At 43.8% G+C, this 16,320-nt stretch overlaps 1 protein-coding gene across 1 annotated transcript in view; it reads left to right on the top strand.

The window, feature by feature from the left end:
- Positions 1-16,320, top strand: part of Tacr1 (tachykinin receptor 1) — a 177,320-nt gene that overhangs the window by 153,594 nt on the left and 7,406 nt on the right. The gene's annotated exons all lie outside the window — the stretch shown is intronic.

Genomic DNA, 16,320 nt, shown 5'->3' with positions numbered 1-16,320 from the left:
GTGTTTATTTCAAATGATATATTTCAGCGATCAGTTTTTTTCCTCCCATCATGGATTCCAGGAAGGAAATCAGGTCATGAGCTTTGATCAGCAAGCAGCTTTTTCCTACAGAGCTGTTCACTGGCCCCAAATCATGTCCTTGAAAGCATGACTGAGTTGGCTGTGCCCCAGGGACTATGCACAAAGACAGATAAGACTTCTGGGATCAAACCCTGAAACCAGTCTCATAAATACTCTTTGGGGAGATGTCCCAGCAGCTAGCAGACAGGGTTCTTTTTTGAACTGCAGTAGGGGTCACTAGTGAATCTGTCTCTAAGGAGGAGTTTGGATGCTGGCTTAAACCAGAAACCATCGGGACCTACTCCATCTCTTGTGGACAAAGGCTATGCAGAGCGGTGTTGGCACACGCCTATAATTCCAGCACTCGGAGTTAGAGGCTGGCGAATCTCTGTGAGTTCAAGACTGGCCTGGTCTACAAAAGTGAGTTCCAGGACAGCTAGGGCTGCAACACAGAGAAACGCTGTCTTAAAAATATATATATATTTAAAAAAAGATTTCAATATATGAATTTGAGGGAACATATAATCAGGAGTTTAGCTAGTAAAGTACTTTCTTTGCAAACACGGGGGCCTGAGTTGGACACCACAGAACTCAGAGATTAAAAAAAAAAAAAAAAAAGCAAGATGATGAGCCCATAATAATCCCAGCTCTGGGGAGATAGTTGGGTTTCAGATCCCTTGGACCAGGAGATACATATGATTGTGAGCTGCCGGGCATGGGTGCTGAGAACCCAACTCTCAGCCCCCTCCCTGAGGCTTTCATAGCCATAGCTACTCACCTTGAACTCTGCATTGCTCCGCGCATTGCACAGACTTCCTGTCTCTGCTGTGTAGATCAGCTGACCTCATCTTTCAGCAATCAAGGCTGCTCTTTTTTTTTTTTCCTTAAGCCAAGGAAGTGATACAAAAAATGGTCCAGAAAATGAATAGATTCTCTTTGGACAACGTGAGAAGGCAGGGGACAAAAATTCTGTCAGCACCACATATTAGGCCTGTTTGTTTTCTCACCTACAGCGCCCAGCAGACTTCAGGCTGATTAATGCCATCCTCTGGGTTAATTCTGCAGCCCAGATCAGCCGCATTGCTCCGCTCGCTCATGGAAACGACAGGCAAGCAGCCTACGTGGCTCCTGGCAGAGAGGTCTATTTAGGCTGAGAAGCTGTGGTGGAGGGCTAGAGAGCAGGCTGTTTATCTTTCCCACATATTTCAGACAACTGACAGCCCCCCTGGGTTCAGGACTCAAGACAGGCCAGAGCCACAGAAATACAAGAAGGAACTGACACATGAACTGGAATCTACTTGGCCACGTTCCAAGTCACCCGTCTTGACGAAATTCTATTTTGAATCTCATTTTTTTAACTGTGCTATTTTTATATAAATTATCTGCCATTATTATTGAGTGTAGCAGACAATATTTGCACTTCATCTCTTTACTCATTCTCGGGAAAGTGCGCCTTCTCTGACAGGAATGGCATGGTTCTTCTCAGTGCATCTTAGCAGAAAGAAAATGGGATGAGAAAGCGGCACTTCCGTTTCCCATTCCAGTCCTGAACTGCTTAAAAAAGGCAATTGCCTCCCCTTCCCCTTAATTTTTCAACATAAAACAGGGTGAGCAGCAGCTGCCCCTCCCTGCATCCCCGGGGGTAACGAGATGAAGTGGAGTCAACTTCCCAGACCCCTGAAATGAAATCACTACACATAAAGACTGTTGGGATTTCATTTGGTTTTGGTTTGGTTTGAAATGATCTTTTCAGACAGGATCTTCTGTAGCTCAGGCTGGCGTGGAAATTGTAATGTAGCAGAGGATAGAACCGAACCCCTCATTCTCCCTCCTCCACTGTTCAAGGGCTGGAGTGGCAGATGTGCTCCAATGGCTGGCACTGATGGAGTGAGATTTCTGCATTGCCCACACCCGGGAGGTCACTTCCATTATATCACAGCAGACCAAAGATCTTCAGGAGAAAGACCCCTGACCTTGTGACAGTCTTTGTTATTCTGCAGTTTCTCTTGTAGAGAAAAAATTTTCCCCAGGCACAGCAATAAAGCTGAGGGCGTTGCATCAGAGCCAGGATTTGGGGCACTCGGTTAGACCTAGGGACATACACTGTCATTAGTCACAGGTTATTATAAGCAGAGCTATTTCAATTGTTTTAAGTGTTTTTTTTTTCTTGCCCCTGGGAATACCAGGAGTGTTAAATAGCAACCAGCACACACGTTTATGGCTTAACTCATTTACATGAGGAAATATTAATTGCTATCCATTGGCACTGGTTGAAGTAGTTTCCAAGCAATGCCCTACTCCAAATAGCCATGTTTGGGCTGAGAAGATAATCCAGTTGGCATGTGGTGTTCAGCGAGTACAAGCACATAAAAATCTATTTACTTTATTACTCAGCTGCACACAGGCAGAAGGAATGGAGTTTGATCCCCAGAACCCATGTTAAAAAGCCTGGTAATCCTGGTGGGTAATCGGTGCTGGAGAGGAAGAGATGGGCTCACTGGCAAGCCAGTCTAGACTAATCAGCAAGCCTTGTCTCAAAAAAAACAGGGTGGATAGGGTTGGTGAGATAACTGGGTGGCACTTGTCACTAAGTTTAACAACCTGGGTTCAAAGCCTGGAACCCCCGAGACAGACAGAGAGAGTCACCTCCAGCAAGTAGTCCTCTGAGCTGTTCGTGTTCTCAAAATCAATAAATGAATGCAATTTTTAATTAAAAATAAGGTGGGGATAGAGATGAGCTGGCTCAGCAGTTAAGAGCAGTCTGCTCTTATAAAGGGTCTGAGTTTGGCTCCCAGCACCCACCTGGTGGCTCACAGCTGTCTGTAATAACATCTCCAGAGAATCCAATGCTTTCCTTTGGCCTCCACAGGCTCCAGACACACAGATATGCACATATATGCAGACAAACACTTTCATATAAAATAAAAATAAAAAAATCTTTTAAAATAGCATAACAAGATAGATCATTCCTGAAGGATTTAGAAATGACTTCTGGCTTCTACATGCAAATGTACGTGTACCAGTGCACGCGCGCGCGCGCACACACACACACACACATGCGCGCGCACGCAGGTACACACATGCGCGCGCACGCAGGTGCACACATGCAGAGAGAGAGAGAGAGAGAGAGAGAGAGAGAGAGAGAGAGAGAGAGAGGGCTCATTTTCAGTGCCTGGCAGGGTGCAAAACACAAGTTTCATTTCTGCTGTCTAGAACCCAGCCTTCCGCAGTATGTTGCTCATGTTAAATCATAACCACTAAGGCACAAACATATGCCATATCTGTCCCCTGGACACTCTTGCTCAGTAAGGACATGCTGCAGCGACTCAGCCAACCCAACCTTAGGCAGAGCATCCCCAGCAGCGTTCAGACCCTTCTAGAGCAACTGAGGGTGGGTGGGGTACAGAATAAAACATTGATGAGCAATCCCCTGTTGTTCAAATCCATTGAGGAGCAAACGTGCCTCTGATAAAAACACAGCTTTGTTCTGTACGGGGCTGGGGTATTCTGAGATCTGCAAGGTTCGCTGCACAAGGCATAGGTTGGAAAACTTCTTTGTGCATGTGGGACAAGGGAAAGGGTGGGTGGGCTAAGCATAGTGTACCATGGATCCAAGCGCATGAAATCTATATTACTTTATTGTCCAGCTACTGAAAAGCCAACAGCCTAAAGCAACCACTGATTGGCCCAGGTGCCGACTGCAGGGTGGCACCACCTAGTGGTGGTTGTCTAGCACAGATTCCCAAATCAGCCTGCACCACCTCTCTCCTGGAAACCTGTTCCACACCTTCACTCCGCCCACCCTACATGGAGCTGTTGGGTGCATATTTTATCAGAAATTTGGACAGTAAAATCAGGGTATGACCGCATAAGGCTGGTTGGATTTCCTCCAGAAATATAGAGTCATGCCCACAGGAAAGGTCTTGCTAGCTGTGTCCTTACCCAAGCCCTTGTTCCAACTACTTCACTTGGGTTTTCTCTCCTATGCCCTTCCCACCATCACTGCCACTCCTGATGATTTTCTCCCCCACCAGACCAATTCCACATCCCTTTTGCCTCAGATTGGGCTTGTGTCTTATTTTACGTTATCCCAAATCACAGTGAGCTCCGCGGTCAAACTGAAAACTTTCTCATCTGTCGTCTCAGAAATATAAAGTTTGTAGAAGCTTTTTGTGTCTTACATTTGGTGGCAATCAAACACTGGGCAGGACTGTTAACCACCTGCCTGCCCAGGAGCAAGAGTGCAAATGCACAAACGGGCATTCCCAGCCTCCCCGTCATGCACCCACCCCCATGCTGCCCCTGAGCAGACAGAAGGAGGAGAGGTGTGGATGGGGGAACTCCAAAAGAGAGATCCAATATGCTGAAATATTTCTCTTTCCAACATTTTAAGCTCTGAAGGCAGACCAGGTGGCGTGACAAGAGACGGAGGGCTTTGCATCTCGTAGCTCCTCCACCAAATGCATGTTACCTTCTCTTGACCCTTGACTCCCACTTAGCTACTGCGTCTACCCTGCCTTTCATAGCTAAGCCAATTGAGACTGGTGTCTCCAGCCACCATCTGTCTCCGCTTCCTCTCTTCCCATGACTAATCCCACCTGATCCAATCACTGAACTCCTAAATCAGTTTCCCAAAGCCAGACAGGAGGTTTACAACTTCATCCTCTCTCTTCCCAAAGGTAGACTCCATCTTCCCAGAAGCCTCTTACTCTGGGCTTGAACCCCTAGATGTGGCATCTTCACTTCTCATGGCCATTTGTATCATGTCAACGTTTCGTGGACCCCTAATCGAATACCAGTCCTCCTGCTCAAGATCCAGACATCTACTGACTTCCCTCAAGGCCAGTTTCCTCACATGCCTGCTCCTCTTCCCAGTACCAAGCTAGGAGTACATGTTTGTGGATATGCACATTAGTGTAATGATATTTCATTTGTATTAATAAGTAAAGCTTGCTTGAAGATCAGAGAGTAAAACAGTCACCCTGATCAGCCTTACAGACCAGGCAGTGGTAACACACACCTTTAATCCCAGTAGCCACACTAGTTTGCTATAGAGACTGGGCAGCTGTGGTACATGCCTTTAATCCCAGCCCTCGAGAGGATTATAAAACAGGAGACAGCTCTCAGACAGTCTCATTCTGAGATTCCTGGAGGCAGAATCGCCATTTCAGACTGAGGTAGAGGTAAAAACCAGTGACAGGTTGTTTTTCTTTTCTGACCTGAAGGTCGAACCCCAGTGTCCGTCTCTGGGTTTTTCTTAGTCGTGCTATACATTAGCTCCTGTGTAGGCAGACAATGAACAATCCTGCCTAGGGCTTTGATTGGGTGAATATGTAAAACTTCACTCTCTACTGCTCCACGATAGAATGCCAGGTTAGTTATATTTTCAGAAGCTAAGTCTCCAGATCTCCCTCCCAGCCACATCACCTACAAAATCCCTTCCTTCCTACCCATCCATCTAGCCTCTACCTGAGTGGTCTGCAACCTGTGGGTTTTGATCCCTTTGGGTGGCATATCAGATATTTCCATTATGATTACATTATGATTCATAAAGTGGCAGAACTATAGTTATGAAGTAGCAATGAAAGAACTTTCTGGTTGTGGCTGGGGGCATCACCACAACATGAGGAACTGTACTGAAGGATCATGACATTAGGAAGGCTGAGAACCACTGCTCTACATCCGGTCATTCCCACTTCTGCTAGATCACTGCAGAGCATCCAAAAGACTGGTTCTTCTAGCCTTGTCCGACTCCACCGAAGTTCTACCATGTCCTGATCCAATTAATCCCCTGCAAAAAGCAGTTTTATGGTTTCCCATCAGAATTAATTAGGAATTCTCTAACCTGTCACAAAATGTTCCTCATGACCTGGCCTCTGTCTTCCTTTGTAGCTAAGATCCACAATGATGCTCCGTAGGCATAGGACCCAAGTCCCATTCAGTGTGGTGTATTGGTGAAGTACCCCCTTCATGCCTTGACCCTGCCTAAGTGCCTTCACACTCACTGTTTTCCATATCCAAGGTCCCCTTGCTGTTCTGGGTCTGTCTGCCTGTCACTTCTGTCTATTTAAACCAGCAGCTCCTCTTCCAGGAAGCTCCCCTGCCCAGTGGGATGGAGGACTCTGCATTTGTCTCACCCTAAATGCTTCTCTATTAATATAATTTACATTGTATCCATATTTACAAAGAACTTCTCATACTATGCAGTATTGACACTGCCACTGATTCCCAGGGTGCACCAAGAGAACCGTGTGCTTCCAACCTGAACTGGCACATGAATCTAAAGTGCACATTCTGGAAGGTGGTATCTGCAGGGCTCAGCTCTGACAAGCTCCCAGGGGTGGTTGGTGTAGCTCAGCGTTGGAGGTAGTGAGCAGAGAGGATGGGGGTGGTCACGGGAAGGAGCAGCAAGTGATGAGGCTAGACAAGGGAGTGCTGGATGGTGCCTGCAATGGGATGGATACTGAAAGGCAGCTAACAGGCTGGATGGAATTAGAATCAAATGCATGACCGCCAGTCATTCTTTAGCAGCAGAAAATTCCTACCTACTGCCTTCCAAGCACAGAAAGTCAATGTATCTGCCCACAAAGCAGAGTGAGGATGGAGAGACGGATCCACACCTGCTTGTCCTCCTTCGAAGGCTCCCGGCTTCAGGGCACCTAGAGTTCCCCTCAGGGGCTTATGAAGACACCAAGATGCTATTTAATTAACATGTCAGCACTGATTTCAAATGTTGAGGATTAATCCAGAAGCTGACACTGTTGACGCCTTGATCAGCAGAGTGGCTCATGCTGGTGAAACGTAAGGAAACCTGGGCTCGTGTGCCTTAGGGTATGGAGGATGGGAATCTGTAGAATTTGAGGGCCACATGGTCTCCATTTGGCAAGCTCACCCTGTATAACATGTGTCAAGCCTCCTTGGCTGCTTAAAGATGTTAACTAGATGGCACAAAACCAGAAACATGGGTACACCCCATTCTGAAAGCTGCCATACATGTGTCTGAAATACAGTAACAAAGTGCTGCCCACTTGCACCTACACAGCCCAGTGCATGCCTCCACAATCAGACAAGCAGTTCCCTCTGGTGCTGCCTGTTGCCCCTACGTCTTCTTCTTTCTCTGGCTCAATCTTTAGAGCATTGCCAACCCCAGATCTCTTTTCTCAAGGCAGATATTACTTCTGAGAGTTCATAAAGCATTGCCTGAAAGAAAAAAAGGAAATATCAAGATGGAAAGCCAGAACAGGTGTGGAGCTGTACGAAACAGGATTACTCAGGTTAATTGACCAGCATTCTAAAAGAATGATCTTGGAACACACACGCACATGCATGCATGCATACACACACACATATACATATATACACACATTGAGCAACTCTACTTAACCACAGAATATGATTAAAATGTCTTCAAACACGCGTCACAGTGAAATCTATTTATTTTTATATTTTATAATGATGGGATTTTATTCATTTTAATTACACTCATTGGGACATTTTGAGAACCAGATACTATTTGGACAGGTTTTTTGTTGTTGGTTTTTTTGTTTATTTGTTTGCTTGCTTGTTTATTTTTTCAGTTTCTGTGTAATAGGAGTCTATCTGAGCAAGATTCAGAAATGTGTTTAAACTTTGACCTCATCTAGGCATTAACTTTGCCTTTTCCAAATGTATGGAACTATTAAAAAAAAATCCTGAGTTAGGTAACCTAGACCCGGAAGACAACAAGGTACTCACTTATAAGTGGATATTAGACATACAGCAAAGGATAACCAGCCTACAGTCCACAACCCCAGAGAAGTTAGGTAACAAGAAGAACCCTAAGAGAGACATACATGGATCCCCCTGGGAAGGGAAAACAGACAAGGCCTCCTGAGAAAATTGGGAGCTTTGCAGGGGAATGAAAGGGGAGGAAGAGGAAAGAAGGGGAGGAGGGATGAGAACATGATGGAACCAGATGGTCGAGTTGGGGGAAGGACAGAGAGAGAAAGCAAGGAAAAATATGTCTTGATTGAGGGAGCCATTATGGGGCTAGCAAGAAACCTGGCACTACAGAAATTTCCAGGAATCCACAAGGATGATCCTAGCTAAGACCCTAAGCAATAATGGAGAAGGTGCCTGAACTGGCCTTCGCCTAATCAGATTGATGACTACCTTAATTGTCGTCATAGAACATTCATCCAGCAACTGATGGAAGCAGATGCAAAGAACCTCAGCTAAGCACTGGACCAAGCTTCCAGAGAGGGAAGAGTGATAATATGAGCAAAGGGGTCAAGACCATGATGGGGATCCCTACCTAAAGAGCTGACTCACGATAGTGGGAGCTCACTAATTCCAGACTGACTGCAGGGGAACCCACATAGGATCAAACTAGCCCCTCTGAATGAGGGTGACAATTGCATGGTTTGGGCAGTCTGTGGGGCCACTGCCTGCTGTTGGAGGGAGCAGGGACTGCTTGTTTGTCCTGGCTGCTTAGCCCCAAAATAATCACACAGAAACTGTATTAATTAAATCACTGCTTGGCCCATTAGCTCTAGCTTCTTATTGGCTAACTCTTACATATTAATTTAATCCATTTCTATTAATCTGTATATCACCATGTGGCTGTGGCTTACTGGCTAAAGTCCCCAGCGTCTGTCTCTGGTGGCTTCATGGCTTCTCCCCTTTTTCTCCACATACTCAGCTTAGTTTTCCCCACCTAGCTAAGTTTTGCCCTGCTATAGGTCTAAAGCAGTTTTTTTATTCATTAATGGTAGTCTCAGCATACAGAAGGAAATCCCACATCACCTCCCCTTTTCTGTTTAAACAAAAAGGAAGGCTTTAACTTTAACATAGTAAAATTATATATAACAAATAACATATATTTGTTACATAGAACAAATAACAAAACAGTTATTAAGCAAGAATTACAGTTACAATATTTATATCTACTTCCTATCTATTCTTCAACTCCATCAAAGACTCCAGAAGGTTATAATATTAAGTAAACAGAAAGTGCATTGTTAGCTACTTCCAGAACTCTATAATTGACAGAGGCATCTCATTGCCTGGACAGTCACCCAAAGTTCTTTTGTACCGTTGGGGCATCCATCTTCAGTCTACAGGCCCATGGTATCCACAGACTTTTCCATGAAGCAGGAAATTTCAGAAACAGTTCCACCTATATTTGCAGTTTGTCAGACACTTTCTTCTGTATCCTGCAGAATGTATGGCAGACTCTTTCATAAAGCAGAAACCCCGAAGGACTGTCTCACCTTTAGGCAAGTTCAACAGTCATTTCTCTGTGGGTCCTACATGTCCAGCTAAGCAGTCCAGGCAAGAGCAGTTTCTTGCCCAAATGGCTACCATATTCCACAAGGAGCCTCTTCAATGCCTATCTTCATCTTGAAGTAATTGGTGCTGCCAAGAGCAGACGTGTCTCATTGTCCTGAAAAGTACTAAGTTATTAAAACATTTTAAATGCCATATTCTGCAGTCTTTGAAAGATTTGAAGAATACCTCCCTATCTGAAATATATCTCTATACATCTAGAAAGTCTAACTAACATGACTAAAAGCTTTACTATTATAGATTACTCTCTATTTACCAATATATCTTAATATACATTACATTTTTAAATGAGCTGCACAATCACAATACCTTAATCAAGAACAGAAATATATACACTTAGTATAACAAAATTGACCTTAAATTTATATTAATAAACCAAGACCTATACCAATGCAGATCTCTATAGCATTTCCCCATTTAAATATAAAGAAATGTTCATAAACAATATTTGGGAATATGGGCGCAGTTTTCTCCATACTGCTTCCTGTTGATTGTTGGGCATAGTAATTTTGGTGAGTGTTCACGACAACTTTTGGGTGCTCTTGTTCCATCAAGCCATACCAGTCTGGAAGCAATCCACAGGTTCTCATCCTCTGTGGAAACAAGAGAAGAACCTCTTTTCCAAAGCAACATATCCTTAGACCCAAATTTGGAAGTCATGATAACTTTAGAACATATATGTTAGTTTAGCTTAGCAGTCCATACAATGAAATGTCTCTTTGTACTTAGATCCTTCACAGTCAAAAATTTAAAGTAAAGACAATAGTATACATAATCCAGACTCTCTGTGTATATTCCATCTTTATGTGGCTTATTCTTTTTTTTTACTCCTTTTAATTTATGACTATCTGTACTCTGTCTCTTTAAAGACTTTACCTTTTTACTTAAACTGTTAGCTTCCTTTTATGACTCTCTATACTCTTTTACTTTTCTCTCCCAAGCCTACATACATTTATCCAACACTATGACTTGTTTACAGTTCTTTTCCATCTGAATTTATCTTTATTGCATATCTGTAATTCTTTACTGTCCAGGAGTGCTTTATAAAATGCTAAGCACTTCTTAAAACTTAAACTATACCATTACTAAGGTATATACAGTACTTCCTTCTTGCCTCACCCAATCCAGCATGGTGGAGCCACTTGCGCCTCTGAGCTCACACCACCCCACTTTCACTCACACAGCTGGTTCATGTTGCCATCAAGCAAGCCACAGTAAGCTGCTCACAAACCCCATCCAAATGCTCCATCTTCCAAAAAGGCAAGAGGTAATGCTGGCAGCATAGCCCAGAAAGCTGGCATTTTAAAACAACTCTTTTTTTGCTATAGCTGAGTCAGGAAAGCCTCTCTTGAAGGAGCTGTGAATGCCACTAGTAAACAGCAAGAAGCTGTGTTAAACTTTGTAGTTTTGTGTCTAGAATTAAGCTCTCTTAGGTTTTTAAGTGGATTTTAGTTTGCCACATTGGTGAAAATTTGTTGGAGGGGGGCAGGAGCCACTTGTTCATCCTGGTTGCTTAGTCCCAAAATAACCACACAGAAACTGTATTAATTAAATCACTGCTTGGCCCATTAGCTCTAGTTTCTTATTAGCTAACTCTTACATATTCATTTAACCCATTTCTATTCATCTGTGTATCACCATATGGCTGTGACTTACCAACTAAAGTTCCCAGCATCTGTCTCCAGTGACTCCATGGCTTCTCTCTGACTCCACCCTTCTTTCTCCCAGCATTCAGCTTAGTTTTCTCGGCCTAGATAAGTTCTGAAACCCATATTATTTGCAATACTGTTTGGCCAATATCTTAAGCATATTTCTGGCCAAACTCACATCCTAAACTAGCCCATCTCTATTATTCTGTATATTGCCATGTGGTTGTGACTTACCAGCTAAAGTTCCCAGCATCTGTCTCAGGCAGTGGATCCATGGCTTCTCTCTGACTCTGTCCTTCTTCCTCCCAGCATTCAGCTTAGTTTTTCCCATCTAGCTAAGTTCTGCCATGCTATAGGTCCAAAGCAGTTTCTTTATTCATTAATGATAATCTCAGCATACAGAGGGAAATCCCACATCAATTGCCAGTACCAAGATTTATCCCTAGTGCTTGAACTGGTGTTGTGGAGCCCATTCTCTTCAGAGGGATACCTTGCCCAGCCTAGATATAAGGGATATAGGAGGAGGACCTTGGTCTTGTCTCAAAGTGATATGCCAGATTTTATTAACTCCCCCTGGGAAGCCATACCTTCTCTGAGGGGTAGACGGGGGGGTGTAGGTATAGTGGTATATTGCTTGTAATTTGATGAGTAACTCTTGCCTAAAGACAAGGGGCAAAGCTAAAGCCATTAGAGGTCAGGCAATTGTGACACACGCCTTTAATCTCAAGATTTGGGAGACAGAGTCAGATGAATCTCTGTGAGTTCAAGGTCACCCTGAGTAACACAAAATCAGTGCAGAATTAAATCCAGGTGTGGTGGCCTACATTTTTAACTGCAGTATTGAGGAGTCATACATCCTTAATCCCAGCACTAGAGGGAATATAAAATGAGAGGAGAGAGAGAGACTGTCTGCTTAGTCTGTGGTCCCCCAGCCTTGGTAGAGGTAAGACTTCTCTAGTGGCTTTAGCTTTGCTCTGGTCTTCAGGAAAGATTTATTTATCAAAATAAAAAAAAATAAACCACTGCATGCAGGAAGAAGAGGAGGGAGTAAGAACTAACATTGGTATGTAAAATGAGAAAAGATTGTTTTAAAAAGCAAATAAAATAAGAAAAAACTTTGCCTTTCAAGGAGGGATCTGTTGAGGGGTACATAGAGAAACAAACCAGAAGGCTATAGACTTGTAAATATGGAGAACTAGAATCAGGAAGGCCAGGCTAAAATACTTTATATAGTTATTTAATTTTGAAAAATAATATTTTAAGACCTACCATTTTAACCATCTTAAAGTGTACAGTCCAGGTCTTGAGAGTTGGCTCAGTGGTTAAGAACACATAGCAGTCTTTCAGAGGACCTGAGTTCAGGTCCCTGCACCTATCCTGGCCAAGGAACCCAACACCCTCGTCTGGCCTCTGTGAGCACTGCACTCATGTGCACAGGCATACACATAGGCACACATGCAAACACATAATTTAAAATAAACACTTTTGAATTTTAAAGAGTACAGTTCAGTGGCATTAGAGCATTCGCACTGCTATAACACCCTCATCAGTCCATTTCTAAAATATTTTCATCATCCCAAACAGAACTGCTGTGCACACTGAGTTTGAATTCCTACTCTGTCCCCCACATACCTATACTCCACCTATTCACCTATTGCCTGTCTCTATGGCATATGTGTTATATGAAGTGCAATTCTTCAGAATTTACCCTTCTACATCTGTCCACTCACTTATTCCCCTAGCATAGTGTTTGCAGAGTTTATCAGCAGACCAAAGATACCATCTTCTCTCAGGCTGAATACCACAATTTTTTATCCATTCATCTATTGACTCGTATTTGTGCTGTTCCCATATCTTAGCTGTTATGAATAACAGTGCATAAATAACTGTTGGTGTTCAGGTTTTCTGTTTCTTTGAGTGTGTGCCTGGAAATGAAACTAATTGACAATCTATCTATTATTCTTAATTATCTCTGTTAGGCAATAGAAAAAGCAAGGTTCAACCTGAGTATAACACTGTGAGTTTATGTATGTGCTTGTGTGTTTTTGTGTACATGTCATGGGCATGTTTATCATGCACACAGATCTGAACACTCATGTGGAAACCAGAAGCCAACACCAGGTATCTTTCTCAGTCACCCTACACCTTATTTTTCGAGGCAGGGTCTCTTGCTGAAGCTGGAGCTCACCATTCTAGCTAGACTTTCTGTGTGGTGTGCTCCAAGGGTCTGCCTATCTCCACATCCACAGTGTTTGGATTACAGATGGCTACTGCCACACCTGGATTTTTTTTCATGTGTCTGTAGATATGAACTCAAGTCCTCACAGTTGGGAGGCAAGCATCTTACTGACCAAGCCATCTCCCCAGCCCCTGTAATATCTTTTCACCAAAATTGAGTTCATACTGATTGTTATTTCCAAAGAAATAACAACATTCCTTTTTTGTTGTTCCTTGGAAAAAGAAGGATCAGTCTGGTGTAGTGGTGTACGCATCTAAGGGAACCCAAGGGAGGAAGACAGCTCGATTTCAACGGCCAAGGTACATAGTGAGACCCTGGATCAGAGAAAAAAGAGGTGGAGAAGAAGGGTGGGAGAAAAGGGCTGTGGCTATTATCTCTATGAATTAGCTACTTCTGTAAGCACAGGCTCCTCTAATCAACAAGACCCCAGATACCAAAGGATAAGTTATAGGAGGGAAATGAATTTAACATATGCTCTAATGAAGTCATTCAATTACAAACACCCATGGAGTCCCAACAGGGACTCATCAGTCTTGCAAATTCAAAACCTAAAATAGAAGTTCCCCATCCCCCCCCATCTATTACAATAAATAGGGAATTTTCTATATTATACTCTCCTACTCCCACACCCAGGCTAATTGAATGAACACCTTCAGTCACTGGACATTAAAAGCTCCCACAGTGACTCTTCTATGCACTTTGCACTTGAGGCTGAGAACCACTGGTCCAGGGTTCTGAACCAGGAACAGCAGTATCACCTGGGAAATTGCTATAAGTTCAAGGGATTTGGCACAGGGGAGACAACTCAGTGTGTAAAATTCTATGAAACCATGGGGACCTGAATTTAGATTCTCAGGAACCATGCAAAGAGCCCAGTGAGGTGGGTCACACCTGTGATCTCAAAAAAAAGAGGCAGACACAAGACAATCCCTGGAACTTGCTATCCCCTTCCCCGTCTAGCCAGTCAGTGTGCTCCATGTTGACTGAGAGACCCTACCTCCAAAAATAAGGTAGAGAGTCATAGAATAAGATAATCAATGTCAACCTGTGACCTGCATGTGCAGATGCCTGGGTGTACACATCCTTACCACATAATAACCTACATATACACATGCACACAAATATGCACCACAAACACAAATATGTAAAATAAATAAATAAATAAGTGCTGTTTTTTTATGATCAGCCCTTTGCAATTGTTCAAGTTCCCTAGGGGATTCTGAAACCAACTGTGAGTAACACATGGATCCAAAGAAAGAAGCATCTATTGGACAACAGTATCTTCCCATGCATCCTTCACTAGACAGGTCCAGAGAGCACCCCAAGATAGTAGCCTATCAAGGCACAACCAGAATGTTGTTCATTTGTACAATTATTAATCAGTCCAGGAAGCAGAACTGTTCTTACAGGAAGGGACCATGGGGGAGTCTTGGAGTATTCTCTGGTTCTGTCCATACCTGTCATCTCTAAATACTTTGCCTGCAAGCACAGTCACCACAACAACCTGAGACTAAAAGCAGATTGGGCACACAGCACACTGTCACTGCTGTGGTGGCTGTAGGAGGAAGTGACTACCCAGGGGACCTTGAGAGCCCCAGGACCCAGGATCAGTGTGCCTGCACACAGTGGATGTGCTACCACACTGCCTCACCAATTCTGCAGCTCAGGACTCAGGACTCCTCAAGTATTTTCAAATTATCGATTTCCATATTCAGAGAAGGCTGGCGACGTGGTAGAGCTGCTGAGATTTACCAAGACATGACTGAGAGCACATGGAATACTGGCAAAGGAGAGACGGAGTGCCAACATGGGTTCCCTGTTACAAAGTGAGAGCTTAGCACTGGCTGTCAGAGAGTGGAAGGACACAAGTCTGCGGGGACTCTTCCCCAGCGGTAGGAAGTTGGCTCTGGGCTGAGAGGGTGCACACCTCTAACTGCAGTCCCAGGGTTCCAGAGGCTGAGGCGGGAAGATCAGGGCCTCCAGGTCATCCTCCAACCTCTACTACTGTTATGGTTTGAATGTGAAAGCTCCCCACAGGCTCATATGTTTACACAGTTGGTTCCCAGCAGGTGGCGCTATTTTTGGAAGGCCATGGAACCTTAGGAAATGGAGTCTTGCTGGGAAAAGTGCGATACTAGGAGCTAGCCAGTTTTACAATCCAGACCCACTTCCTTCCTGTCTCTGCTTCCTGACTATGACGACAGCAAGTGTGGCCAGCTGCCTCTTCTGCTGCCATGTCTTCCTGCCATGATGGACTGTAGCCCTTCAGAATGGAAGCCAAAATAAACACTATGTCCACTGTCACATCTTGTCAGATTTATGCTCACAAAAAAAAATTAAAAAAAAACACAAGAAAAGTTATAAACATGGGGAAAGTCCACTAGAAGAATATGAATTAAATCAGGTTATTCTCTCTGGCTTATCACCCATTCATTCTATAAAGATAACATTCCTCTCTGCGTGATGGCCAAATTGAGCAAGGTGTCCACAAACTGCAATTGCCTGCTATTTCTTTTTTTTTTAGTTTTTTTTAGTTTATTTATTTTTAAAAAACTATCTTTTCTCATTTTATATACTAATCCCAGTTCCCAAGTCTTCCCCTCCTCCTGCTCCCTCCACCTTCCCTCTCCACTCCCCCACCCCCCCGCCATGTACTCCTCAAAGCGGGTAAGGTTTTCCATAGGAAGACACCAAAGTCTAGCACATTGCTTTAGGGCAGGACCAAAGCTCTCCACAAGATATCTAAGCTGAACAAGGTATCCTTCTAAACAGGATGGGCTACAAAAAGCCAGTCTGAGCAGTAGGGCCTAGTATGGTCCTATGTTGGTTCCCTTGCCCTCAGACCAGAGGCGGTGAGCTACCATTAGCTAAGGTCAACTGTTTCAGTGGATGACCCCAACATGGCCTTGACCCTTGTCTTGTATTCTCACTCCTCCCACTCTTCAACTGGACTTTAGGAGCTCAGTCCAGTGCTCCACTGTGAATCTGCATCTGCTTCGATCAGTTGCTGATTGAAGATTCTATGAGGACAATTAAGACAGTCAT

The sequence above is a fragment of the Myodes glareolus genome, chromosome 6 (genome assembly GCF_982192425.1).
Source record: "Myodes glareolus chromosome 6, mMyoGla1.1, whole genome shotgun sequence".
NCBI lineage: Eukaryota > Metazoa > Chordata > Mammalia > Rodentia > Cricetidae > Myodes > Myodes glareolus.
The sequence above is the reverse complement of the archived record's forward strand: the minus strand, read 5'-3'. Positions and strand labels throughout refer to the sequence as shown.